A 26,094-nucleotide genomic window follows, 5' to 3' on the forward strand; every position below is an offset into this window, starting at 1 on the left:
TAATTGCTGGTGACATGTCAAGTATGAGAATAAGTGAGCAGTCTTCACTAAACTGTAATATTTAGGAGCCCATGAAACAATCTGTTTATAATGGAAGTATACATAATGGAACACAGTAACTATGAATTTCTGACTACTTTGAGTTGCCTTCTTTTCAGAAAACTAGGTAGAAAAAATCCCACCACAAGTGACATGTGTCACTGAATAAGAATACTGTAAACCATGAGTGTTCTCTTCACATCTGTTTTATGTGACAAGTCTGCACTGACTTCAGAAGTCCAACATTTAAAGTCATTCCTGAAAAGCATTTCATTACTGAACCCAGAACAGAAAAGAGGAGATTCTGAGAGCTGTTTGATATTTAGAAAAAGTGTCTACTCTTCATACACAAAACGAAATCAGCCATCATTCAGTTCAGTCACTCAGTCGTGTCTGACTCTCTGAGACCCCATGGACTGCAGCACGCCAGGCCTCCCTGTCCATCACCAACTCCTGGAGCTCACTCAAATTCATGTCCATTGAGTCAGAGATGCCATCCAACCATCTCATCCTCTGTCGTTCCCTTCTCCCACCTTCAATCTTTCCCAACATCAGGGTCTTTTCTAATGAGTTAGTTCTTCGCATTAGGTGGTGAAAGCATTAGAGTTTCAGCTTCAGCATCAGTCCTTCCAATGAATATTCAGGACTGATTTTCTTTAGGATTGACTGGTTTGAACTCCTTGCAGTCCATCATTACCAGGTCTTAACTCCGACATGTAATCCTATAAACCCTAATTTACCTAACACAGCAGTTGAGGAAGGGCACGCAGGTTAATATCAATTTTTTGTATCACTAATTTTTAGTTAAATAGATGATGAAAAGATACTTGAAACCACACTAGGTAAATTTTTTTTTTAACTAGGTAAAATTTATTTTAGTGATTTCTTTTTTTCGGTTTTGTGATTTGAATGGAATATTTGGTTCTTTCTGGGCTTATCACAGGCATCATTATCATATAAAAAGTGTGCGAAAAGTACCTATAACAAGGACTAGATAAATTTAATTCTAGAATATTAAGTCGGAGAAGGCAATGGCACCCCACTCCAGTACTCTTGCTTGGAAAATCCCATGGACAGAGGAGCCTGGTAGGTTGCAGTACATAGGGTCGCTAAGAGTTGGATACGACTAAGCAACTTTGCTTTCACTTTTCATTGGAGAAGGAAATGGCAACCCACTCCAGTGTTCTTGCCTGGAGAATCCCAGGGACGGGGGAGCCTTGGTGGGCTGCCGTCTATGGGGTCGCACAGAGTCAGACACGACTGAAGCGACTTAGCAGCAGCAGATTAAGTAACACTTATGCATATTTCCCACCACAGAAAATCATTAGGAAAACAGGGATAGAGTTCATTTGATATAGTTTTAAGCTTCCTGAAAGACAGTCTCAGCTTTAATTGATGGACAGGTGGACACATATTCTGTACCCAAGGTTTAAATCTTATGTAAAACTCATCTGAAAAATTGGCCACATGGCCTTTGTTGTAGGGATGGATGCTCCACTAACACAGCTCTCCCTTATGTATAGTCTACTTGTTCAAAACATGTTCTTAGTATTAAGAGGCTTTCTTACAAGGCTTATAAATATAACCTTTCCCTTTTTCTCCTTTTATTTCTATTCTAGCCTTCTTTATCCAAACTTAATTTGAAGAGTTTTTTTTTTTTTTTTTAAATAACTGCTAGCAGTTAAGTGACTAAATAAGAGTAAGAAGAAAATAGAAGGAGGGAAAATAAGATGAAGACTGTGGTCAAGTTTGTAAGAAAAAAGCAGGGCGTGAGTCTTGTACACTTAGTACTGGAGCTGCAGTTGGGCTCTGAGCTTCTGTGTTTCTGAATCCAACAGGAAAATTTGATCTAATACCTGGTTCTTAGCATGCTTCAGACAAATACAATTTTTGCTCAGAAAAGGTATAATTATTTAGGTACCAAGACCTGAGAAAACTCATCCATAAGCATCACTCTGAAGCATCAAGTATAAGCTTAAATTAAATGGGAGGGGGGGCAATTCTTGTTGCTATAGCATCGTTAATGTCACCAACTGTGACCTTGAAGCTTAATGACTACTTTTTCCCTTCCTCTTTTATCTGCAGTTCCAGTAGAATGGTCTGAACTCAGTAAATGCCACAGAGTGACTGGTCAGTCGCCAGGTCCCAATTCTACACTGAGCTCCAACTCAAATATAATTAGCGATTAAGAGGGTCAGGCAAGCACACTGGGTTTGTAAGCTTACCAGAAGAGCTGTTGCTAAGCAGCTAGCTTTTAAACTCCAAACATTATTAGAACACCAAAACAGGAAATATTGGTGAGTTACAGACAAATGAATTTGTGACCCTTACTGACAGAGTTTAAGAAATAAAGTCACTTCAGAGTTGTTCTTTGTGGGTTGTCAGAGGAGGTAGATCAAAGGGCTATTTGTCTTTTGTTTTATAGTCATGAAAATCTTTAGATTTAAAATTGTCAGAGTATCATCAAAGGAGGTGATCAAAATAATCATTGCATTTGCATGTATTTGTTAAAAGCTTTAACTAATTAAATATAGATGTTTAAAATACATCACAATTTTTGCACATCTCTTGGTTCTTGCAAATCTCTTACTATTTTGTATGCTTCGAGGAAATAGGTTGAACTTTTCTCAACTACTGAGAGACCTTAGATAAATGCAAAGGTTTACAGCTACTGTACATGGTCCTCCCCAGTAGCATGAGTACTAGAATTACAGCCAAAAGTAATAAGCTAGTCATAAATAAACTGACTTGACCTGGAGTGAGACTGTTCTTGTCAGTTTAGAGAACACTGTATTATGGACCTAGCAATGATGTGGTAGTCAGCCTCAGGAGGGTCACTAAGGATTTTTGTAGTCTCCTTTGACTATTACTAGGGCTGATCTGTGTAACAAATATCATACAGGTGAAGTAACAAAGAAATGGTTGGTCCCTTCTAAAACTAGATTATAAAATATTGCAGTTTCTTCCTTTGTCTGTCTCCCTGTCTCTCTCATCACTCACTCTGGAGAAACCAAGCTAACATATCATGAGCAGCCCAGTGGATAGTCCCACATAATAAGAAAATGAGGCCCTCTCTCTAACAATCTATAATTATCTTAGATCTACCAATAATTACATTTAATGAGCTTGAACGCAGATCTTTCTACCTCAGTTGAATCATGGGGTAACAGTGGCCTTGTGAGTCACCCTGAGTCAGAATACCCCAACTGAGTTAGCACAACCATTAAAATATGTATACAAAAAGATATAATAAGAACACAATAGATTGATTAAAACATTCAAAATAAACAGAAAAAAGGTAGGAAAGAGAGAAACAGAATATACATTCCTCCCAAGTACAGTTGGAACGTTCACCATGGCAGACCACATCCTAGGAGGGAAAATATTTTGACCTATAAAATAATTTAAATTGTAAAAGTAGGTTATCAGAACTTAAAAGTAAATTGAAAGAAGTAACAAAAAGATGACAGGAAACTCCCTAAACACTTGTAAATTAAAAACCCATGTCTAAAAACCCATGAGTTAAATGAAAGTCTTAATGGAAATTAGAAAGTAGCTACAGTTGAAATGAAAAATACTACATACCAAAATTTGTCTGATAAGGCTAAGGCAGTTCTGAGAGGAAAATTCATAGCATTATTGCTTCTATTCAAAAAGAAAAAAAAAAGGTCTTAATTATCTAAATTTGCATCTTAATGAAGCAGAAAATTAAGAGTAAATAAATCCAAAGCAAGTGGAAGGAAAGAGATAATAAAGATTATGACAGAAATTAATGAAACAAGCACAAAACCAATCAAGAAAATCAGTAAAAATAAAAGTTGGTTCTTTGACTGGATCAATAAAATTGATGATAATGTTATTGATGAATTCTAATGACACTGACAAAGTGATAAGACACAAATCACCAAAACCAGAGTGAAAGAAATGATACCAATACCCTTGGCAGCCATTAAAATGATAATAAGAAAATATCCCAAATCTGGGCACATAAAGTCACAAATTTAATGAAATAGACCAGTTCCTTGAAAACCATCAACTGCCAAAAGTCACCTAGGCTGAAAGATATACTCTGAATAGTATTATAACTATTAAATAAATTGAGGTTCACTGTTGAAAAAATTTCCCAAAAAAGGAATTTCCAAATCTAGATGGTTTTACTGGTTGACTCTATCATTTAATAAAAAAAAAATAAAACCAATTCTGAAATATTTTCAAGAAACTAGAAGAAGGAAGAAATATTTAATAATTTGTTCAAGACGACAGCATTATCCTGATAACAAACGATGCAAAGACATTACAGGAAAAAAATAATTATGGCCCAGCATCGTCATGGACGTAGAAACAAATGTTATTAACAACATTTTAGCTAAGTGAGTTCAGCATCATAACTAATGAGACTGATCACAGAGATGCAGAAGTGTTTTAACACTTGAAAAATCAATCAACGTTATTCACCATAGCCTAAAAAACCAAAATCTCCTGAGTTTATCAATTGATGTGGAAAAAGACATTTAACAAATTCAACTCTATTCTTGATTTTTTTTAAAATTCAGCAATCCAGGAATAGAAGGGAAATCCCTCAACCAGATAATGGGCATTTACTAAAACCCACAGCTAACTTTATACTTCCCGGTGAAATCCTGAAAATTTTCTCCTATAGTCAGGAATCAGATAAGGATGTACATTCTCACAACTTCTGTTAGACACTGTAGTTAAAGTTCAAGAAAGTGCAGTAAGACAGGAACAAGGAATAAAAGGCATCCAGAATGAAATACAATAAATAAAATAGCCCTATTCAGAGACATTACTTTGCCCACAAAGCTCCGTCTAGTCAAAGTTATGGTTTTTCCAGTAGTCATATATGGATGTGAGAGTTGGACTATAAAGAAAGCTGAGTGCCGAAGAATTGATGCTTTTGAAATATGGTGTTGGAGAAGACTGTTAAAGAGTCCCTTGGAATGCAAGGAGATTCAACCAGTCCATCCTATAGGAAATCAGTCCTAGGTGTTCATTGGTAGGGCTGATGTTGAAGCTGAAACTCCAATCCTTTGGCCACCTGATGCGAAGAACTGACTCATTGGAAAAGACCCTGATGCTGGGAAAGATTGAAGGCGGGAGGAGAAGGGGGCGGCAGAGGATGAGATGGTTAGATGGCATCACCGACTCAATAGACATAAGTCTGGGTAAACTCCGGGAGTTGGTGATGGACAGGGAGACCTGGTGTGCTGCAGTCTATGGGGTCACAAAGAGTCGGACATGACTGAGCGACTGAACTGAACAGAACTGAAGCTTGGGACATTCCCAGTGTCTTCCCTGCTGGCAGGAGGACAGTGACAGGCTGAGTGCAGCTGATAGAATGGAGTCAAGTCTTAGGCAAAGCCAGGCACGTGCCTGACAAGGCAGCTGATGTGAAGCAGGCAGGCCTCCCGCCTGGAATAGACTGCCTCTGCAGGCCACCAAGAACTACCTGGAGACAGGATGCACTCAGATTTGCCTGAAGGCAGATCTGATCAAAATCAGCAGGCTTGGGCCATCACTTTAAAATTAGGAATCACCCTTAGAAATGTCCCACATACCTAACCTATCCATGGGGAAGCAATGGAAAGATAGCCTAAAGCTTTTACAAGGGCATTTGCATTTTTATAAATAGCTAATAAAATGAGAGCAAGTCTCAATTATATTATTAGGTGAAGGAAAAAGTTTCCAAACAGTATGGTCAGCATTATTTAGTAAAAAAAAAAAAACATATTTTTATATAAAGTGCATAACTCAGAGGCACACCTTTGTATATAAAATATATACTATTTGGCCATTAAGGCCATTACAACTAATGAGACAGTCTTTTGGCACTGGCCTGATTTTCCATAAAAGCTTTACAGTGTTTGAAAGATATTGTTCTGAATGAATCACTTTCTATTTTAAAAAAAATTGTGTGAACTTATATATAATATGAAATATAGAGCTAGAGGTAATATAGTTATAGGTATGTGTGTATTTAAACATAGGAAAAACAAGAACTATTTTCATTCTTAATTAACTTTTTAATGAAATCGTAAAGATGGCCAGAGGAAATTGAGTTTTTAAAAATTAATTGTTTTAAAAATACGAAGTTTACCACCCTAATTATTAAGTGTTCAGTTCAGGAGGATTAAGCACATTCACACTGTTGCACAGCCATCGCCTCCATGGTGGTGGTTTAGTCGCTAAGTTGTATCAGACTCTTGCAACCCCATGGACTCTAACCCGCCAGGCTCTTCTGTCCATGGGATTCTCCAGGCAAGAATACTACAGTGGGTTGCCATTTCCTTCTCCAGGGGATCTTCCCAACCTAGGAATGGAACCTGGGTCTCCTGCCTTGTAGGCAGATTCTTTACCGATTTACCGACTGAGCTACAAGGGAAGATCCCCATAATTTCCTCATCTTCCCAAACTGAAACTGTGTCCCCATTAAAGACCAACTCCCCATCCCTCTTCCCCACCATCCTACTTTCTGTCTCTATGAAGCTGAGTGCTCTTGGGACCCAATAAGTGAAATCACACAGTATTTGTCCTGCTGTGACTGGCTTCTTTCACTGAGCATAGTGTCTTCAAGGTTCATTTATGCTGTGACATGTCAGGAGTTCCTTCCTTTTTAAAACTGATTAATATTCCAGGTGTCCTTACTTGGCATGATAAAAAGTTAGCCACCCAATGTCAGTTGCCCAAATGCTTCTGAAATGGCCCTGGCCCCTGAAACGCACATCTAGCCACCACTGGACCTCAAGGGAAATGCAGAGTCTGCTGTGTAGCAGCCTCTCAGCACTCAGCCAGTTGCATGGCCAGTCATGCTTACTCATCCTTCCTAGAAACCGCCCACGTACCTCCACGCACACCTCCTTCATTCTTACTCCTCTCTCCATCTGGGATCTTTCTAAAAACAGTAACTATTAATGGGGCTGTCTCAAAGTTAGGGGAAAGTTAAAGGTGTAAAGAGAAAAAAAAAATTTAATAATTTGTGAAATGCTTCCCATCCCAAATCTAAACACGCACTATTAATGTGGAAGTCAAATGTTACCATTGATCTCTTGCCCTGATAAAATGAGAAGTAAATTTTATCTTCTTTGTGCTTTTCTGTGTTACCCAAATTCCTGCAGCAAATAAGTATAACTTATGAAAAATTTATTAAAAGTACCTTGAATAGAAAAATATTTATGCCATAATACTCTTATTATAGAACACCTCTCTATTAAGAATTATTTATTTTACAAGTTCCATCCTAGACACATTCTCATCTCATTTTTATTGGGTAAACCTAACCTCCAGTACTTTGGCCACCTCATACGAAAAGGTGACTCATTGGAAAAGACCCTGATGCTGGGAGGGATTGGGGGCAGGAGGAGAAGGGGACGACAGAGGATGAGATGGCTGAATGGCATCACTGACTTGATGGACATGAGTTTGAGTAAACTCCAGGAGTTGGTGATGGACAGGGAGGCCTGGCATGCTGCGATTCATGGGGTCACAAAAAGTCAGAGACGACTGAGCGACTGAACCGAACTGAACCTCCTAAAATATCAAAAGGGCTTACAGAATATTACATGAAATTTTTTTCAAACTTATGAACAGAGTAGAAATGTCTTCCTAACATTTAAGAAAATTACTTTTATTTTTCTATTCTCTCACTGATACAACATTCCAGTTATTTGTTGTTCACAGTTACACATAGTCAGGACATGCTCAGCTAGGATTTTATAATGATCAATCCCCAATCTCAATAGCTTGAAAAAATACATGTGGGTTTCTCACTCATGCTATGGATATTCTATATTCATATCAATGGTTTCCTGGATCTCTTCTCGAGCTCATCTCTACTCAGCAACACAGGCTGGGGGAGTCTTATTCTCTGTGCTTCCACATTTTCTGGGAAAAAGGAGCGTGATGAATCACATTATTGGATTTTAAGAGCTCCCCGCCATAGTGACATGTCACTTCCTTTCACATTTCATGAGCCAAAGGAAGGCCAATGACCATACCTCACCACAAAGGTGTGGATAAATAAAATTCTACCACTTGCTCTAATGTGCCATGAAGTTTGATGACCAGGATGAATATCAACCATAGAATCCTAGGACAGACAACAACTGACATTGGTTGGAGTCTAGTGGATTTAGCCCATTAAACTTATTTTTCACATAACAGATTTGTTCTGAGTTACATGGTAAAAAAATTTTACACGTTTTCTAGTCACTCAAAACTATTGTGCTTAAAAGGAAACTGATGAATATTATTTCTTTTTTTTCAAAGAAAAAAGCTTAAGCTGACTGACCATTTTCAGATACTAGCCACTACCAATTAAAGGCAGAAAAATGGTAGAAAAAATATTTTTATTAGGCTTAACCAAAGTGCTGCCATTATCAACATTTTAAAGAGCATTTTTATGTATTTTTTTTCCCTTTAAATTTAGCTATAGTTACTCACTTTGTTGTTGTTTAGTCACTCAGTCATGTCCAACTCTTTGTGACCCCATGAACTGCAACACACCAGGCTTCCCTGTCTTTCACAATCTCCTGGAGTTTGTTCAAACTCATGTCCACTGAGTCACTGATGCCATCCAATCATCTCGTCCTATGTTGTCGCCTTCTCTTCCTGCCCTCACTCTTTCCCAGCATCAGGGTCTTTTCTAGTGAGTCACCCTTCGCATCAGGTGGCCAAAGTATTGGAGCTTCAGCTTCAACATCAGTCCCTCCAATGAATATTCAAGACTGATCTCCTTTAGGATGGACTGTTGGATCTCCTTGCAGTCCAAGGGACTCTCAAGAGTCTTCTCCAACACCACAGTTCAAAAGCATCAATTCTTCAGTGCTCAGTCTTCTTTATGGTCCAATTTTCACATCTGTACATGACTACTGGAAAAACCATATCTTTGACTATATGGACCTTTGTCAGCAAAGTCATGTCTCTGCTTTTTAATACCCTGTGTAGGTTTGTCATGGTTTTTCTTCCAAGGAGCAAGTGGTTATTCACTTTACCAGAATATTTTTCAGTGGCTACTAAGAGCTGTGGACTTTGCTGGGCACAGACAATATCAATCTTTTGAACTCTTGGGATCAATGCTAACTAACATTTAAGCATCATCAGTAAGATTTAATCTAAATTTGCCTGGAAATCTGCATAAATTTGTTTCTGGGTTACCTGAGGATAGAGTCCACACCTGGTGAATATGGAATATAAGCATAGCACATTGAGGTTTATCGTTGGTACTTGCCTCAGAAAATTAAAATTCAGAACCAATGTTTATGAAAATGTGTGTGCTCACAGAAGTTAAGAAGCTATGGTTTTTGACCTTGAGAGTACGTTCTATCTTTTCATAAAATATTGATGGTAAGTTATTATGCATTCCTTCCTTCCTGCCCACCCTGCCTCTCACCACCATTTTAGAATCTCCCTTCTATACATCGTCCTTGTGGTCACACCCGACTGTCTCTGGAGAAAAGACCTCTCGTTTCAGATGTGAAGAAGCTGTTTTCTAATCCCCAAGGACTTAGCAAAGATCAGAGCTCTTTACTTACATCTAAAAAATAGATGTGCTGCATATTCCCTAACATCAGAGCTCAGGGGGTTCAAGTTTTCGAGAGCTGATACTATGGCCGTGCACAACTGGCGTATTTTAAGTTTAATTTAACCACTTCTGAACATGTTCCATGGTCCAGTTTTTTAATCAATCATTAAAATACCAGCTAAATCCTGGCATTTGGGGGATAATTTTTCTTTTAAAAAAAGATCATCCAGTGAATTAAAAAAAGATATAATGGGGAATAATGTGTATCTAATTATTGATGTACTATAGAAATTAGCTTTTATATTGCAATTTATATTGCAATTACCTTCTTTGTGTTATAAAGCAGAACAATACAGAAGAAGAAGTTCTTTATTAATGCCTAATAGCATGGTAATTTAAAATATTCAAGTTTCTTTAATAAAGTAGTGTATGAAATGTTACTTAATTTGACAAGATTAATTATACAATTAATTTAAGACTGCTCTCAATTAAATTAGTAAAAATTCTTAAGCTTGCTGCTTTTGAAAAGAGTACAGGAACCTAGCATGAAGTGAGGTACCTATTAAACATGATATTAATTAGACTGTGATGGAATAGTGCATGTTTTGTTAATACAAAGGGCATTGTCAGAAAGTTAGTAAAGAAGCATTGTTTCATTATTTTAATAATAATGATAGCCCAGCACCCAAATAATTTAGAAGAGTCTCCAAGATTACTGGAAAATACAGTGGCTTGGGGCAGGAATGATGCTCAGAGTACTCAGGACAGCATAGCAATCAAACTCCTGTCCTGGTGGTGCTGACTCCACATAATTTGGGGTTCTGTCCAGACAGAAGTTTTACTAAGGAAGATAACAGACTATCAACATACCTTCAGGGTAAATTCACCATGGTCCAGGGGCTAATCCTCAGCTTCGCAGGTCCAAGACTTAAGCTTGTCAGTGTCCCAGGGTTATGAGATCCAAGTCAACTGAGAAATATTAACTAAAGTCATAATTCACTGAAGTATAATCACAAAATCTTCATTTATATATTTATGATGGAAAAATCTAGTTTAGGGGACCAGAGGGCCCATTTCTTACATAAATAAGCATGTATTTATAATAAATGCTTTCATGATATCAGAGTACCTGGAAAATCATTTTAGTGATGTCAAGGTTATTTGGTGTACAAAGAAGTATTGAGTGTAAATCAACCAGACTATGGCAGAGTCAACAGCATCATTCCTAGTCCACCACATGCTGCTGCTGCCACCAAGTCAAGTCAGTCGTGTCCGACTCTGTGTGACCCCATAGACGGCAGCCCACCAGGCTCCCCCGTCCCTGGGATTCTCCAGGCAAGAACACTGAAGTGGGTTGCCATTTCCTTCTCCAATGCATGAAAATGAGAAGTGAAAGTGAAGTCCCTCAGTCGCGTCCGACTCTTAGCGACCCCATGGACTGCAGCCCACCAGGCTCCTCCGTCCATGGGATTTTCCAAGCAAGAGTACTGGAGTGGGGTGCCATTGCCTTCTCCAGTCCACCACATAGACCCCCTCTATAGTGGCTAGAACATTCCTGTTGCTCAGATTTTCTACATATCTCTCTCTGCATCCCCAAATCCTCTACCATCTCCTTGAGGCTTGATTCTGGCTGAAAGACAAAAGGATGGAGGTTAAGGTACCGATTATAGTGTTTGGTTGGCCATAGCGTACAAGCTGAGTAGGAAGAGGAGCTAATAAACTGGGAGAAACCCCACTGATCTGTGTACAGTGAAGTCTTGTTCTGGGCTGAGAATCATTCTGAAGATGTCATGCAACTTTTCATACTTTGCATGATCAATGTCGATTTTCTCAATTCAACTCATACTTCTAGGATAACAAGACGTGCCTAGTGTATTGAACCTAATGGTTCTCTGAGTTGAGGCTGGGGTTGATGTTAGGGGAGCGGAAGGTCTATTAGCTTTTACAGAGGGAGGAGGAACTCTTTCCTTTGGATTGACACTGGACTGCATCAGAACTGCGGCTTGCGAGGAGAGGACCATCTGAAGGCAGCCCCTCCTTCTGCTAAATTTCAATTCTCCTTTGACCCTAAGTAGGGAAGCTATTGAACAGTGCACAAAATGCATCCAGAGAGATAACTTTTCCTAAACTCTTCATTTTCAGATGAGAAAAGAAAGTGCATATAAGTCAAGCTCACACAATTAGTGGTAGGACTGAAAGTCAAGTCTAGTTTTGGGGGTTTTTTTTGACACGTAATTCAGTGTATTTTATATAGAATGCATACATGATAAGTCACTTCAGTTTTGGACGACTCTTTGCAATCCTATGGACTGCCTTCTGTCCATGGGATTCTCCAGGCAAGAATACTGGAATGGATTGCAAGCTCTCCTCCAGTGGTTCTTCCTGATCGAGAGATCAAAGCCTAGTGTCTAATGCATTGGCAGGTGGGTTCTTTAACACTAGTGCCCCCTGGGAAGCCCATATTTTCAATTAAACCTTGTCATTAGAAAAATATTGCAAAGTTGTATACAGTATAGTGTTGCCTACGTGTTAGTCACTTTGTCAGATCCGACTCTTTGTGACCCCACGGTCTGTAGCCCACCAGGCTCCTCTATCCATGGGCTTTCCACATAAACAGAAAATCTCCCAAATTGCAAAACTCCTGAAAAATGTGCTTTCAATTAATCTAATGCATACTCATTGAATAGCTGTCCCAAAGTGATGGTCATTATGGAAACAATAGCTTGCATTTACTGAGGGTTTACTATGTGTCTGGCATCATTCTAAAGAAAGATTTCCTATTGACTTCCACTATGAAAAGGGAGTTCTCTTTTCTCCAAAATGAGTGATGGCTCTAAGACACTTCAAATTAAAATTCTTAACATAGAGTAGAAGAGCATCGTGTTAGTATTCACAGTCTACATGCATTTAACTCTTCTATCCAGCCACTTCACAGGTATTTAAAAGTGAACTGATTAAAATGCACCACACATGTATTAAAATTTCCATCTTACAGAGAGTTCTTGTTGACTCCATCTGAGCAGAATGCTTAAGTAAAAACAATATAATCATTCTTAATTAGAATTTAATGGAAAATAATAAATAGAATGGCTCTGCTATCTGTCTGTCTGTCCATCTCCGGAAATGTTTGTTAAATGTTATCAGTATTTTACGTGTACACACCTACACACTCACACATATACACACATACTCACTTCTGCTCAAATCAGTCATGATCTTCTCAGGTCTCCAGTGGGCAGTCCTTTCTGAGAATAATGGGTTACCTACAGGGACATTAAGTATTTAGCAGCAACCCACCAAGCTACTGCCGCCTGGGGATGTTTAATGGAGTTAAACAGGAAGTGCCGTGGTGTTACACAAGTGCCAAATTAGTTTTCAGGAAAGACTCTTAAGCAGGAAGTTATTCTTTCTACCAAAATCCACGTGAATAGTCTTGACATTGCCACAAGGTAGAGAAGGGCACTGCTTATCTAGGATCATGTAGCCCCCAAGTGAAGGAGAAACTGGTGTCTATATAAGGCTCAACGTATAGCTCTCATAATTTAATATGCATATTTATTGTGTACATAATAGGAGTCTTATATTTACTTTTAAGTCCTGTAATACAAAATCAATGGGTGTTTATTCCAAAGTGGTGGTGATTATGGAGAAAATAGTATGCATTTCCTTACTGTGTGCCTGGCCCCATTCATTCTAAACACATTTGTGTATTTCATTTAATTTCCACAAAGATCTTGTATGATAAGTACTAGGATTATCCCCATTTTATAGACAAGGAAATCCTATAGAAGTTAATGTGCCCAAGATCCTATAAATAAAAAGTGATGGAACCAGTTTCAAATCCAGATAACCAACCTCAGATCCTATACTCTTGATCACTACACAAAATGCTAGCAGAAAGCCACTCACAGACCCACGCAAAAAACACAAATTCCTATAATAATAGGAAATGTCAGGAAAACTTACTTGGACACAAATAGTTGCACAGAGCAAGGCATTCCAGAGGTATACACCCAGATTCAGGAGCAAGCTCCTTTCACCTGTAAGTTTCCACAAGGAACCCACAAGGTGAATGATCTCTTCTGCTCGTTAAGCTCTAGGATCTTCAAACCCAGCTGCCAATGGGAAGTCTTTTGGGGATTCTGGCAAATAGCTTGCCTGTTCACAAGGTAAAATTAGTTGGTAACAACTCCAGCACATTTCTGAGATTGGTCAAAGCTTGATTTCACAGATGAAGTATCCTCCTAGAGTTCTAGGATTTGGGACCCTTGAGGTCTGTTACTGGGTCCTACAACAAGTAAACTATGATATGTGTTTGCAAGACAATTGACTAGATTAATTTACTTGTCCAGAAATTTATTTTCACACATAAATCTAAATATCTGCATTTTTCAAAACTGGACTGAATCAAAATACCAAATGATTACATCCCACTCTTTCAAACTTGTCCCAAAGTCGTTATCCAGAATGTCAAGTTTGGGAATACTAACAGTTTAGAAAATTTACCGAAACACTTACCTCTTAACCTATCACAGTCCTTCTAGGTATCTGCTTCAAATATATTCAGTAGCAACATCAGTGATCAACAGGAGACGCAGTTCCTGGTTATAACTAGCTTATTGCTCCAATAATTTGAATAAAGAACTCCTTATTTATCCTACTTATCAGTGGTCTTGTAGTTTTCCATGTTTCAAAATGATTCTCTTGCATGTCTCTCCTTTTCTGATTAAAGGTCAAGTCACCTTTAATGCCACATTTCCTATTTAATTTGCTGCTGGCTCTTCTCCCTTATTTGTTTCCTCATGTATAGCTGAAGGCAAGATTTCATACTTTGATGTTTTCATGTTAATCAATAGGAATCATGGAATTTCTTCAAGAAACCACCACTGATGCATGGTAGGCATCTTGATCTTAACGATCTTAATAGAGAGCTTTGATTGTTCTGAGCAACTTATTATTGGCCAAGAAATGATAGTTTGTAAATTGAGGGGCAGGAAGCCAGGTTAGTTTAGATAAGACCAGATCATAGTTTACTTCAGTAATGACAATCTATTCTACTCACAGTCCCTTAGTAAGAACTCTGAGAATTGGCAAAAGTTGCCATACACCTAATAGTTGTCATTCTTAAGAATTCCTAGTGAGATATCTTATGCCAAGAAGGAAATACTATAATCTATATTGCTTCTTTTTTTTTTTAAGCAAGAGAAAGAGAACCCAAAGAATTATTGGCTAATAACTTCTCAACTGAAAAGACTGTATAATTAATCATCCAAAAATCAATTTTAAAACACCTACAGAAGAACGGGTCACTGGCATTGTTATGAACTGGTCTAGACTGATCTAATCGCCTTCTCTGACAGAATGGCAGGGCTTCTGGACTGAGAAGAAATAATGTACATAATCTGTCTTGACTTCAGCAAGGTGTAGATCCTGGCTCCTATGACACACTCATTAATAATCTCGGCATGATGTTCACCATCAGCGTTCTCCTCACTGTTCTTTAGCACAGATTTCTGTCGGTCCCTGTGGCTCCTCTAGGTGGATTGGTCCTATGTTCATGAGGCCAGACATCAGATCCTAAAAGGCCAAACTGTGACCTCTGCAGGGAAGTCCTGCTGTGTCTCTCTTTCTCAATGACATTTTACTCTTCCTTCCAAGCTTCAATACAAAAGTCAATAAGTCTCCTTGTTCCGAATCATCCATTCTTTCCCGTGTGCTCCTCCAGCTTTGTTTAGACTTCTCTCTGCAATTAGAGACCCACATGCTCTTCAGTGTTTAAAAATCATGCCATCTGTAGAGAGATAATTAATGTGTCAGTTTTGGTTACTGGCTCTGTATTGGTTGATGAATTCTGTGGATATGGCTTAATGAGAAGACTCCAAGATATTTTAGACGGTGTAGAAGCAAATTAACAAGAGATGAAAACATATATAACATTACATTGAGTTAAATATATATATATCAACTAGAGGCAGCATAGATTTATAACGGTTAAAAATATAGATTCTGTAATCTACTTCTTTGAGTTTGAATCCTTATACTACTGGACTAGCTGTGTGTTTCAGAATAACTTACTTAACCTCTCTGTTCTACATTCTCCTTATCTACTCCCTGTTTTCATTGGCATGCCTTTCTTTTGTTCACTCCACAAGCCCCTTGAATAGGTTCTATGTCAGTTTCAGCCAAAGAATTTTGAATGAACAAATGCCTGGATAGATAAATGAACAAAAGATAACTATAAGCATCAGTCTTACCTGGCCCATCCCATTATAAAACATTTAAATTGGTTGAGTTTGACTTCCTTCTACTACATTTTTCACATAATCAAGGTTTATACATTAATATTGAAAATTAAAATTGTTGTAAAATTATTTTAACACATTTTCTTCTAGTTTTATTGAGATACAATTGACATACAACACTGTAAATTTAAGGTGTACGGCATAATAATTTGACTTGCATACATCATGAAAAGATTGCCACAGCAAGTTTAGTGAACACCCAACATCTCATTTAGACACAAAATAAAAGAAAAAATATATTTTCCTTTGTGATGAGATAACCGTCTTTTGAAGAAACTTTTAGAAAACTTTTCCCCTAAGTTTGAATCTGCCCTTGTAATGTGCAGCCAATTCTCCGGGAGGTTATAGGGCCACGTAGAGCCAAGACACATCCCCCAGGGGAAATCTGGTCTGGCTTTTTCTTTCCATTTACAATTAAAAGCAGTTTTCACTGAGAAAGCTGTCCTAGTAATGCCTATTTTTAAGCCTCTCTCTCTCTTTTTTTTTTTCTTTCTGGTAGGCAAGACACACTGCCTTAACAAATGTGAACCTTATCTGGCGGCTGGTTAGCCCAGTGAGTTACAGTGTGGTGCTAATAAATGTGAACCAAAGTGCATTCCTGTAGGGTCGAAATTAAGAAGCCTAGGGAGGGTAAAGGAGCCATCTTTGTGGCTCTTCTGTCCCTATATGTTACAAATTTGTAGGAGATGTTGACTTTGGACACCCTACCGCCCTGCCCTGATGGGAAGGAACAACTTCCTCTTACACAGTAGAATATGACTCCATGGCATTAGGGCCTCTGCTTCCAGGAATGGGAACATCATGATGTTAGGAAGGTCCAGAGATCAGGGGTGTCATCGCTCTGGATTGGTCCCCTTTCCCCTCCTCTCTCACCTTCCTTCTCAGTGGTAAAGAATCTGCCTGCCAGTGCCGGAGATGCTGGAGACGCAGGTTTGATCCCTGAGTTGGGAAGATAACCCTGGAGAAGGAAATGGCAACCCACTCCAGTATTGTTGCCGGGAAAATCTCATGGACACAGGACCCTGGTGGGCTACAGTCCATGGGGTCGCAAAGAGTTGGACACGACTGAGCCCACCTTGCTTCTAGGGGTGCTTCTTTTCCATGGATTTGCATGGGGCTGCAAATAGACATCAGCCTAGAACTCTCAGGATGACTCAAATCCTCCTGGGAATTTTGTACTTTTAGAGTAATAACCGCAGAAAGCACTAGAGATTTCATAGAAAAGTGAGTCTTCACGATTCTCAGGCAACTGTTCTAAGAATCAGAACAAGGGCTGATTAGAATCAACATCTGGAAACACAAAGCTTTTTCCCTTAATCGAACTGTAACTTCTTATTCAGCATTCTCTCAGGCACAGAAAAGAGAGCCCAGGCTTCTCTCAGGAAGGTGACTCTGCTTAGGGGAACACTACAGGTAGCTGAGGATCAAGAAAAATGAAAATTTAAAGGAGTCATGGTCAGGGGCTTAGGGTTACCTAGACTGACTACAGGGTCTGTGGTAAGGTCTTAGCTCAAGGCTGAAGGAGCAGCAGGAGGCAACTCTGGCACAGGCTGGATTTGGGTGGAATCACTAAGCTAGAATCAGGAAAGGTAGAGACAGAGGGGCTGAAAAGATTCTGGGATGCTCTTCAAGAGCTGGAGGGTAAGAGCTGCAGCCTTGCAGGAAGAGGCTGAGCCCAAAGATCTTAAGTATTCGCATGCCCACCCAACACGTCTCTGTACTGAGTGTAGGGCTTTCTGACATTATCAAAGACATTCCTTTTTAATTTTAAGAGCGAATAAATGAAATAGAGGGAAAACTTCCCAAATATGTTAGCAGGAAGCAGAATATGTGAAATTCTGGTAAATCTGGTCTTTTAACTACAACTTAATACAGTCAAGTGTACAATGCCAAGTGTACAAAAGCACCCGATGGCAGGCTTTAACAGGCTGCCCAATGGGTCATCTACACTCTGCTAGTCAAGCAGAACAGACTTGCTGCCGTTTAGCATGGGTGATGCACACACAAGGTTGGAGGTGTGGGAGCATTTCAGATATACCCCACTGTCCCATATAGCATCCTCCATGGGATCCCGTGAGACCAGGGAGATTCACCAGGAGACCAGGGGGGAATTAAAATAATAACTTTCAAAACTGCAACAATTTTAAAGCAGTCATCTAAGAGTAGGAAGCAGAGTGCAATGGTTGCAATGGAAAGGCTCCACTAACTGACTAGCTATGAAGACCTGCTATTGTTTAGTTGCTAAGTCATGTCCGACTCTTTGTGACCTTGTGTCCTGTAACCTGCCAGGCTCCTCTGTCCATCGAATTTCCCTGGCAAGAACACTGGAATAGGTTGCCGTTTCCTTCTCCAGGGGATCTTTCCAACCCAGGGATTGAACCCTCATCTCCTGCTTTGGCAGGTGGATTCTTTACCACTGAGCCACCAGGGAAGCCCCATATTTTAATATATACACACACATATACAAGCTATTTAATATATATGCATTATGTATACATATAAGCAGTTTAAAACTTGTTTTCAAAATGGCATATAATATAATACAGGAAGATGGGTGGGAAGAAATAAATGTTTCTTCTGAGAACTTCTAATTACTGAACCATCAAAAAGAGAGAAATTGAAGATGATGATTTTGGTCCTAATCAGAATAAAATATCCAGAGGTCTGCAGGAATAAAAATATACATGCATTTAAAAATAAGCAAATTTTCTCCAGTAAGAGGTGTATTTTATTTTATTTTATTTTATTTATTTATTTATTTTTATTAGTTGGAGGCTAATTACTTCACAACATTTCAGTGGGTTTTGTCATACATTGATATGAATCAATATACCTCTTACTGGAGGAAAAAAAAAAAAATGGAAGCAGTTCTTTTCCTGTCTTCTGAAGTCTTTGATGACTTTAAGACATGTTTGTTTACTTGTTGCTTCCGGTAATTGAACTATCTTAGTGGTCCTCACCGGAGTCTGGGACTGGAAGTTTGTTTTGTTTTGTTTTTTTAAATGAATGAAGGAATAAAAGTTAAAATAAAAAATATATATATAAAAGATAAAAAAAAATAAGCAAATTAACTTGTTTCTATATTTTCTCTAACTTTCAAGAGATTTTTGTGAGACATATTGAAGTGGAAAATTTAACTAGTGAGAGTTTTCTAAGTTCTTCAAATTCTGAAAAATAAATATGATATATCATTTAAAACTCTCTGTCTATTAAGAACTACTGTTTTTCAGGAAAAAAAAAGAACATAGACAAGCCATGTATACATTAGCCAATTAGAAACAAGAAATAGTTGACATATCTAAACTTTCTTTTAGAAATATTTTGTTTATGCAGCATATATTGGAATATTGTCAGGTATTTCCTTTTTCAGGAGGTTCTTACTACAGAAAATACTGCAAACCAGTTTTCTTCTTTTGAGAGCACTTGCTTTTCTTCCATAGATGCTTGGAGTTGAATGTGATTATGTTTTAGAAGTTTTTGTTTATGTATATTTTAAACCTTTCCACTTTGAAGTACTTATAGATTCACATGAACTTGCAAAGACAGTAGAGGTAGATCCAGTTCCCCACTCTCTCCCAATAGTTGCGCTGATGCAAATATAATAGCAAAACAATAGTTTTATCTGTAATGAAATTTTGCAAGAGAAATCTCAGAATGCCCTTCATCTGCACACATATGCGCATACACATGCATGCACACACAGACACAGACACACACGCACACACACACACACACATACACACACAGAGGATGGCTATTTCATCTAAGAGCTTCAGCCTGGAGGCAACGTCAGTCAATAGCAGCCTACTCACAGGAAGGGAAGGACGCTGAGAAGCCTCTAATAGTGACGGCAGTCCTGCCTGAAACCAGGTCAAGCCCAGGAGGCTTGAGACAAATGGAAGAATCATCCAGAGTCACAACCAAGACCATCTCATCAAAGCCTCCACTATCAGTGGTCAGACAACACAATCTGACAGATTGGAAGAACATTTATAGGATACATTGATTTTTATCCATTATTTCTTTTCAGTCTTACAGAGAAAAAGGCATAGTACTAAGCACTATAGCTCTTAAGAGGATGGGTCTTTAAATTCCATCAGAAGGAAAGTACACATACAGTACTGGGTGTTTTATGTCTGTGTTATCTTAAATGCAGGTACTCTGTGAGGAGGAAATATTTTTCAGGTCATGTCATGCTTTTGAAAGTGTAATGCATTAATAAAAGTCACTGAACTACAGTTGGCTGGAGGCGACGGGGTGACACGCAGCACGGATCTTAGGTATGCTTCCTGACATTTCTCCCGCCAGAGGCCTCACCAGGCATCACTCATCAAGTGTGGCATCGCTTCCCAATGGGTCTAGGTACTGTTTTCACATGGGGCTTCAGGCAGCCATGACCAGCTGGTTACACTTGGTATGAGAAATTGAACCTAATGTGAAGTTATTGTTGATGGGGAGGTTGTCCCCACATAAGCAGGTTTGAAAGCAGTTTGAGAGAACTGATGGAAGATCGGACAAGAGAGAAGTGTCAAATATTCCATGGGTAGATTATAATTTTATTAGTAATCTTAGAATGTTAGTTCCTAGATATAGCCCTAAGACCTAACAGAATGTGTCATATTTTGCCTAATGAATGAATGAATTATTTGCTTTCTTTTTCTTTTTTTCTTTTTTTTAGCTATCAAAGAATGTAACAGAGAAAGAAAAGTCAGCTGAGCCTTTGAACAGATTTTCATAGAGGAATATCTCCTTAAGGAGTAAAATATAATGTGGGTTTGGTTCACAGCTCTGTATGTCCAGAAATACAATTCTATCATTTTCAGCTTCTAGTATCCTTGTTCTCCCAGTCACAGAACTGTGTAATAATTTTGTTTATCTTTCTCCTTCACATAATTGATCAGATACTAGATTTTCCTACATAACATATCTTATTTTCATTATTTCAAATTGAGTACCTCTGTACTGAGATTGTAGCACATAATGTCGTAATTGCTAGATTAGCTTCTTAAATTTCAATGGGCTTGATTTTCTCTTTGCTTAAAACTATTTTGTGTTCTATCAAAAGATGAACACTATAAAAACAAATTTGTTTTCCTTTAGTATTACAAAAGAATTTTAGATATTGTAGAAATTTTTAAATAAACAATTCTGTAAAAGAAAGATAAGAAAAATAATTTTTCATCCCATCAGCCAGAAATGATTAATGTTAGCATGCTGATTTATTTCCTAATAGCATTTTTCTTTGCTAACATATTGTTTTTCTTTCACAGTAATATATTTGCACTATGCATATTCCTTTTAACATGCTTTACCTTACTTCAAATATATCAAATATTTCCCCACAATATTTAGGTCAGTAACAATTTCTGAATGGTATTTTATCTCATAGATAGCAAATAACTTATTAAGTATTCCCTTGCTGATTTATTTTACAATTAGAAACACTAAAATAAATATTGCTGCCATAATACTACATTGAGTAAAATGTCCTTAAAATAATTCCTAAAAGACTATTTGCGTAATATAAAAAAAGGAAAGTTAAGTTTATAAGTTTTTCAATATATGTTGCCACATTGCCTGGCAGAGAAATCATATAAACTTAAAGTCCCACTAGCAAAGTGTAAACGATTGGAAATTCAGTAGATAAATTAAACAACAAATTAGGTACAAGTAAAGAAAAAATTGGCTAACTGTAAGATCATAAATACCCAGAATACAAGGGAAAATATAGAAAATATTGATGGGGGGATTCAAGGATATGGAAGATAGACTTAAAAGTTTATAATCTATCTAACAAGAGTTTATGAGGAGACAATAATGAAAATTTGGAGGTGGTAATATTCAAAGATATAGTGATGAAAAGTTTCCAGAATCAATGAAAGATATGAATCATCAGATTGGAAAATCACAATGACTCTTGAACAGGATTACTAAAATAAAAGTCAAAACAGCTGAAAAAAATTACTAAAAATAGCTAAAGATAAGGCAATTCACTTCCAATGGAATAGAAAGTAAAATAACAGTAGACTTGTCAACAGAACAATGTAGGTTCAAAAATGGAATCATATGCTTAAAGTTTTGAGGAAAACTGGATTCTATATTCAGCAAAATTATTATTCAAATATTTTTTCCAGAAAAAAAAGTGAGAGATTTTACTGTCTGAAGTTCTTCACCAAAAGTGAAGAAATAATGATTTAAAGAGTAGAATTCCAGACAAAATATTGAGCTTAGAAAATTGGTATGCTTGAGGTTTAAATATAAACAAATAGTGAGTGACTAAAACAGTAATGATGATAATGATTACCTCTGAGAGTTCAAAAGCATGGTAGAACTAAAATATCAGATAATAGCATTTTAAAAGGGAGAAGAATATTTGCAATTAAAAGTTTTTTAAGTCTTTTGATTGTTCAGAAATGTGGTAGACATATTGCTTAAATTAAATTTTGCTAGTTCATGTTGGCAGATTAAAAATTTCAATAAAACTCATACAATTAATAAAATATAAGTTAACTTAGAAAGTAAAGGAAAGAAGAATGTAAAGAAAAAAAGAAAGAAAGAAAGTGAAGTCGCCCAGTCATGTCCGACTCTTTGCAACCCCACGGACTGTAGCCTATCAGGCTCCCCCGTCCATGGAATTTTCCAGGCAAGATGAACTCTGTAAAATGAAAACTGCATATTTCAGGACCAAACTAATTATACTCTAGAAAGCAGATGCAAATGTACATACATACACAAGCTGTAAAAGATTTTCATTACAAGATTGTAGTAATGAAAACACTGAAAATTAAGTGGATAAATAATGAAATACTATACAGGATTCCCCTTCATGAATCACAGCTTTGTCCTGGCAAAGGGGCTTGAATAACTCAATGAAGTGATGAACCATGCTATGTAGGACCACCCAAGACAGGTCATAGCAGAGAGTTCTGAGAAAACATGATCCATTGGAGGAGGGAATGGCAAATCACCCCAGTACCCTTGCCCTGAGAATCTCATGAACTGTATAAAAGGCCAAAAAGATATGACACCAAAAGATGAGTCCCCCAGGTCTGAAGGTATTCAGGATGCTACTGGGAAGGAGCGGAGGAGAATTACCAATAGCCCCAGAATGAATGAAGCAGCTGGGCCAAACTGGATATGACACTCAGTTGTGGATGTGTCTGGTGATGAAAGTAAGATTTGATTCTGAAAGAACAGTATTGTATAGGAACCTGGAATGTTAGGTTCATGAACCAAGGAAAATTGGACATGGTCAAGCAGGAGATAGTAAGAATAAACATTAGCATCCTAGGAATCAGTGAACTAAAATGGACAGGAAAGGGCAAATTTAATTCAAATGACCATTATATTCTACTACTATGGGCAAGAATCCCATAGAAGAAATGGAGTAGCCCTCATAATCAACAAGAGTCTGAAATACAGTACCTGGGTGCAACCTCAAAAATGACAGGATGATCTCAGTTCATTTCCAAGGCAAACCATTCAACATCACAGTATTTCAAGTCTATGCCCCTACTACCAATACTGAGGAAGCTGAAGTTGATCAGTTCTATGAAGATATAGAACTAAAACCTAAAAAAAAAGATGTTCTATTCATCACCAGGGATCGGAATGAAAAAGTAGGAAGTTAAGATATACCTGGAGTAAAAGGCAAGTTTGGCCTCGGAGAACAAAATGAAGCAGGGCAAAGGTTAATTGAATTCTGCAAATAAAATGCACTAGTCATAGCAAACATCCTTTTTCAACAACACAAGAGATGACTTTACACATAGACATCACCAAATGGTCAGTACTGAAATCAAATATTACATTCTTTGTAGCTGAAGATGGAAAAGCTGTATACAGTCAGCAAAAACAAGACCTGGAGCTGACTGTGACTCAGATCATCAGCTTCTCATCGCAAAATTCAGGCTTAAACTGAAGAAAACCGGGACAAACAATAGGCCAGCCAGGTATGAGTTAATCAAATCCCATATGAATTCACAATAGAGGTAACAAATAGATTCAAGGAACTAGATCTAGTTAACAGTGTGCATGAAGTACTATGGACAGGGGTCCATAATACTGCACAAGAGGTGGTGAACAAAACCATCCCAAAGAGAAAGAAAAGCAAGAAGACAAAGTGATTATCCGAGGAGGCTTTACAAGCAGCAGAAGAAGAGAAGCAAAAGGCAGGGGACAGAGGGAGAGGTACATCCAATTAAACCCAGAGTTCCAAAAAATAGCTAGAAGAGATAAGAAGGTCTTCTTCAATGAAGAATGCTTAATAATAGAAGAAAATAACAAAAGGGAAAAACATCAAGGGAGGATTCCTCCCAAAGATGAGCACAATAAAGGATAAAAATGTTAGAGACCGGTAGACGCTGAAGAGATCAAGAAGAGATGGAAAGAATACACAGAAGAACTGTATAGAAAAGATCTTAATGAACTGAATTGCTACTATGGTGTGGTTAGTCACCCAGAGACAGGCATTCAGGAGCGTGAAGTCAAGTGGGCCATAAGAAGCACTTAGTTAATAAAGCTAATGGATGTGATGAAATTCCAGCAGAACTATTCAAATCCTCAAAAGATGATGCCATCAAGGTTTTGCATTCATTATCTCAGCAATTCTGGAAGACCCAGCAGTGGCCACAGGACTGGAAAATGTCAGTTCTCATCCCAATCTCCAAGAAGGGTAGTACCAAAGAGTTGCACTCATCTCCCATGCTAGTAAGGTCACGCTTAAAATCTTGCATGCTAGGCTTCAGCATTATGCAAACCAAGAACTTCCAGATGTCCAAGCTGGGTTTAGAAAAGGAAGAGGAACTAGAGATCAAATTGTCAAAATTCGCTGGATTATAGAGAAAGCAAGGGAATTTCAGAAAAGAACATCTATCTCTGTTTCGTTGAGTACTCAAAAGCCTTTGTGTGGATCAAGACAAACTGTGGAAAGCTCTTAGAGAAATGGGAATACCAGACCATCTGACCTGTCTCCTGAGAAACCTGTATGCGGGTCAAGAAGCAACAGTTAGAACCATGTATGGAACAAATGATTAGTTCATGATTGAGAAAGGAGTACCTCGGGGCTGTCTGCTGTCACCCTGTTTGTTTAACCTATACACTGAGCACATCATGAGAAATGCCGGACCGGATGAGTTACAAGCTAGAATCAAGATAGATGGGAGAAATATCGACAATGTCAGGTATGCAGATATATCACTCTAATGGCAAGAAGCGAAGAGGAATGAAGAGCTTCCTGATGAGGATGAAGAGGAGGGTGAAAGAGCTGGCTTAAGACTAAATATTAAAAAAACTAAGATCTTGGCATCCAGCCCTATTTGCCATCATTCAGTCACTCGGTCATGTTGACTATTTAAAACCCCATGGAATGCAGCACAACATGCTTCCCTGACCATCACCACCTCCCAGAGCTTGCTCAAACTCATGTCCATTGAGTCAGTGATGCCATCCAACCATCTCATCCTCTGTGATCCCCTTCTCCCCCTGCCTGCAATCTTTCCCAGCATCAGGGTCTTTTCCAATGAGTCAGTTCTTTGCATCAGGTGGCCAAAGATTGGAGTTTCAGCTTCAGTATCAGTCCTTCAAATGAATATTCAGGATTGCATTCCTTTAGGATTGACTGGTTGGATCTCCTTGCAGTCTAAGGGACTCTCAAGAGTCTTCTCCAACACCACAGTTCAAAAGCATCAATTCTTCGGTGCCCAGCTTTCTTTATAGTCCGACTCTCACATCCATACTGCAAAAACAATAGCATTGACTAGATGGACATTTGTTGGCAAAGTAATGTCTCTGCTTTTTAATATGCAGTCTAGGTTGGTCATAGCTTTTCTTCTAAGGAGCAAGCATCTTTTAATTTCATGACTGCAGTCACCATCTGCAGTGATTTTGGAGCCCCCCCCAAAATAAAGTCTGTCACTGTTTCTATTGTTTGCCCATCTATTTGCCATGAAGTGATGGGACCAGATGCCATGATCCTAGTCTTTTGAACGTTGAGTTCTAAGCTAACTTTTTCACTCCCCTCTTTCACATTCATCAGAAGGCTCTGTAGTTCCTCTTTGTTTTCTGCTATAAGGGTGGTATCATCTGCATATCTGAAGTTATTGATATTTCTCCCAGCAATCTTGATTCCAGCTTGTACTTCATCCAGTCCAGCATTTTGCATGATGTACTCTGCATATTAGCTAAATAAGCAGGGTGACAATATACAGCCTTGGC

Source organism: Cervus elaphus, chromosome 26 (assembly GCF_910594005.1).
Source record: "Cervus elaphus chromosome 26, mCerEla1.1, whole genome shotgun sequence".
NCBI classification, from domain to species: Eukaryota; Metazoa; Chordata; class Mammalia; order Artiodactyla; family Cervidae; genus Cervus; species Cervus elaphus.